The 4,579-nt window shown below is 36.2% G+C and overlaps 1 long non-coding RNA gene across 1 annotated transcript; it reads right to left on the reverse strand.

The window, feature by feature from the left end:
- Positions 1–1,280: 1,280 nt before the first annotated feature.
- LOC311491758 lies at positions 1,281–4,405 on the reverse strand. Its single transcript, XR_014699193.1, has 3 exons — positions 3,879–4,405; positions 3,171–3,293; positions 1,281–2,900 (listed from the first exon to the last, which is right to left on the reverse strand). It is a non-coding gene; the product is annotated as an uncharacterized lncRNA (long non-coding RNA).
- Positions 4,406–4,579: the final 174 nt, after the last annotated feature.

The following is a 4,579-nucleotide window of genomic DNA, read 5'->3' on the forward strand; positions in this document are numbered from 1 at the left end:
GTTAGCCTGCGGAGCCATATCCGCGGTCGCGAGGTGTGGAAAGTCAAAGTCGCCCTGAAAAGTTTTGGGGAAACAGCTACGGCTGCCTTTTACTGCAGATATTTACAGTGGATCCACGTTATTCGATGAGAGAAAATTGTTACCATGATGAGTTATATCAGCCTTAAGGAAAAAAACTTTCACAGTAAAGGCTTCATATTCAGCACATGAGGAAACTGTACACTGCTCTACTAACTGACCGATAGTGAGACAAGGAGGAGCTAACAGGCGCTAGTTATTTACATTTAGTTATATTCATCACATGGATTCCTGTCTTCCACATCCAGTTAGTACGGTGGCCCTGAAGGTCAAAACACAACATTTCACAAGACACAACAACATTTGGAAATGGCTGGAACCATGGTTTGAACAATCAACACTTCTTGTTTCTGATTGGACAGAACCCGACAGTGTAATTTCATTTCCTGTTTATACTTCACTGTGTCCGTGCACGAGTTTTAAACCGCGTTGGAATAAATGGAGGACGAAATGGCATTTATAGATTATTATAAAATATTCAGAGGGATTCAGAGATTTGTATATTATTAGTGCAGACATTCAGTATAATGTTTCAATGTATTTAATGTGTTTTGTTTGATCTCACTTTGTTACTTTTGTGACTGTGTGCTCTGCAGGCAGAAGATGAAGCCCTCATTCCAAGGATCCATTGAGGAGACCGTGGTGGGGGTCGTTAGACATGATGCTACCAGTAAACCTGAAGACATTGTGGTTGTCTTGGAAGGCCAGATGGTACTGCATGATCTGGACAACATTGCATTAGATGCTGCCATGTTATTTGGCCTAATGTATGCTTTGAATCTCAGCTACTCTCCTGAACTGAAGTATTTTTTTGAAGTGCTTCAGAAAGTTGTGATGAAGCTGGGCAAAAACACACTCTCTAAGAAAGCCCAAGTCCTCAAAAACAGACTGAGTGAGCTGATGCTATGTTATGAGAAGGTGGACACAACACCTTTTGCCTTTTGGAGTATGGACCGTGGTTGCTCTTTTGTTGCATTTGTTCTGGAGTTTGGACAAATACTTGCACTGCCTTTTATTTATACTTTCTTTGTCTATGGCATATATGCTGTGTTTTCATTTTCTTCCAAAATGTACCTTGCAGTGTTCTTTGACAAAATAAAAAAACTTGTAAAAAGTGAAAGTTTTTCTTTATGTCTTATTTGTTTTTGGAAATTTTTATGGTAAATGCTGTAAATAAGAGCTTAGGTTGGATCAGACAGAAGGATGTACAAAATGGATTTATTTAAGTAACAGAAATTAGTGCACAGAAATAATTTTATCATGCAATGGATGAGCAAATTATGCAGAAGCTTTATGACTTAATAGTGTAATATTTACTTGTCCGGGTCAGGTAGATTTAACAGAACAACAGTGTGTGTAATTTATATAAAAAACTTATGTTGCTTAAACAGATGCTAACTGATGAATATAACAAGCATAAAAAAAGCTTTAAAGTAACATTTAAAAAAAATGATGTTGGTTTAACATAGAGTAATTGAACACACTTAACATTAAAGAAAATTATTGAATTAACATACAAAAGTCATGTTTCTTTAACAAAAAGCAATTCAGTATATTTAACGTAAATAGATCATTTTAAGGAAACATAACTTTAATATGTGAAACCGATGTACATACTTTTTTCATGTAGATCCAACGGCCTTTTTTTTTTCAGTGCACACAGGTTTTTATTAATGCCAAACACTCAAGCATCAGAATTATAATTGTCCAATTACATACAAGTCATTTAATTTAAGAATCATTTAGAACATTGTGATCTGTTTCTTAACAGCTGCTCCTCATCAATCCAACAAAAATATAAGAGGCTGCTCTGTCCCCAAATTAACTGGTGATGCTTCAGAGAAGAATCAACAATAATGGCATTTAAATGTTCTGTCATTTCTTTCTTGATGAGTTTCAACATAGTTTTTTCAAGCTCTTCACACCAGCGCTTGTACAACTCATCAGACAAGGTCTTGAAATTGTTACCGATTTTATCCTCAAGATTTTGTTGTAAATCGTCAAAGATTTTCCTTCCATATTTCAAATATTCGTTACGTGTGTTTTTGCTTTTTGCACAAGTCTGGAGTTCATCCAGACATTTTTTATAAATACTGCCTATATCTTTTAATTTTGTCAGATCAAATCCATCTGTTTTTTTTAACTCGGACACTTGTCGTTGTTTAATTTCGTTACATTTGTTCCTGAAATTCTTCAAGTCTAATGGGAATTTGACATCTTCGTATTTTTGAGCATATGGATTAAAAACGCTGTTGGTATTTGAGATCTCAGAATATTTGAGGTTTTTGAAAACATGTGGAGTAAGTGGTCCCCAGTGTTTAGTGAATCCCACATGAACAGATATTGTTTTTCCATATTTTTCCTGCCACTGATTAACTTTTTCCATAATAAGAAAGACACAAGGGGCCATGTTTTTAGGTTCCCTTTTAAAACATGGACTGTTCTTTGTGTAGATGAGAATATCTGCAGCATCATTGATTAGTGCTTGAGAATTTTCTTCTAAATAGGTGTCAAGAGATTTAAGTAACATTTGCTCAGTGTGCTCATGATATCCGGGTAGATTAGAACCCGGTGTCTTCCGCTTTCGAAAAATTGGCTTGTCCACATTAAAATACTCAGGTTCCAAATCTTTCATAAAAACAACAGCAATTGCATGTTGACTATCCTTTTTACTGTGTTGTAAGAGAAGCTTCCACTTTTCTATTACTTTATCATTGAGCTTAGGTAACTGAAAATCTGAATCAAAAAAACTTTTATAAGTAAATTTTCTTTGAAAAAACACTGGATATATAGTTTTGTTCCCCCGCTCCAGATCTTCATTCCTGTATAATGAAAAGAGGTTCAAATTAATTCAATCAACAGGACAAATTCACACATTAAACATTATGTTATTTGACTGTTCAGCTAAAGCTTTGCCATGTGCTGTACGCTGTAAAGTGCCAACATCCTAATGATTAACTGGAGTCTTAGTAAATCAACATTTATGTTGAATATATGTTAAATTAAACTAATCCAGTTGACAGTACAAACATCATTTAGTAACGTTCAGTAGAGTCACTAAAAGCTCCTGAGAGATTTAGTTTAATACTTACTGTATATTTGGTCCTTCACTGTTAAGGGGCTTAAAATCAGGGACTTGGTCAAGACTCGAGGAGACGAGCAACTGGATCATGTTGTAGTCACCCAGTGGATTCAAACAGAAGGTCTTGACAAAGCTGGATGGGAATTAAGAGTAAAAGTGTTTTGAGAAGAAGAATATATTTTACAGTGTGGGTTTGTGATAACTTTCAAACTTATTAAAGTCATCTGAAGAAAAATATAATATAAAACCTATTTAGCTGACATAGCCTGGAAGCCACCTCCAGACAGATTGTCTTACTTATACAACATAAATTAATTCAACAAATGTGTGTTACACATATTGAGTCTACATCTGTACATCTCAATGCCCAGTTTTCCTTCAGGTGGTTAAACTAGATGAACTATTTAAACTGACTTTGGTGTGTGGTGCAGTGAAGGCATCAGGCCTGTAATGGAGACGCTACAGCTGTTAGTGTGTGATGTTACACTTTTGCGAAAACAAACAAGTCAGCGCCAAGCTGTTTGTTTTACAGTACTGCTCTGTAAAAACGACACCCAAACGCCAGTCAGTTTCGTTTTTGCTTAACTTTCAATTTTGCTGAAACGCCTTCACTGCACCACACCCCAGATGAAGGATAACAAGGATAATGCTCTGTCAGTTTTAGCTCTACCCAAATTCATGGGAGCTGCTGATGTGACTACAGCTTTTGATTTCTTACCTGTTATTATTTCCATAGATGGAGCTGGTTGAAGGCATCTCTTCTGGACCAGCTCCTTTTAGTGCTTGATCTCTGCTTCTTTCCGACTTGGGAAGGAAAACAATTAATGTAAAACAATATACAAAATGATTGTGTCTCAGGAGTGTACTTAATCATTAGTCAGTTTTTATCTGACAGTTTGTATAATACGAGTTACCTGCTTGATCGGACGATACAGACACGTGAGACAAAAAGGAGATCAGATACAGTAAAACATAATCGTATTGATAAAAATTTACGTCAGTGGAACAGTTCTATACAAAGGGACATACAATACAGCATGAATGTTGAAAAACAGGAACTGAACCAGACTTACCAGAATTTGCCTCCCCTGGCTCTCCGAGGGTAGGCAAGGTTGCCTTTCTATGATTCTTAAAATAATCATTATAGTATTACTACTATTCATGTTGGTATCCATTGTATTATGTGGGTGGATTTTAGTGGATTGCCTTTATATATACAATATGACATCATTCTCTTGGCCAATCATTTTGAAAGCTATACGCACGGAACTGCTGATACTGTGAAGATGAACGTGTGGGCTAAGGAGTAGCGGCATCCTGTCAGGGGCGGCACGGGCGCTTCAAAAAAAAGAAAAGAAAAAAAAGTTAATTTGTGTGATCGGTTTTCTGTCGTGCTGCACGCATCGATTTCACGTTTGA

This window comes from Chelon labrosus (assembly GCF_963514085.1).
Source record: "Chelon labrosus genome assembly, chromosome: 8".
In the NCBI taxonomy this organism is placed as follows: domain Eukaryota; kingdom Metazoa; phylum Chordata; class Actinopteri; order Mugiliformes; family Mugilidae; genus Chelon; species Chelon labrosus.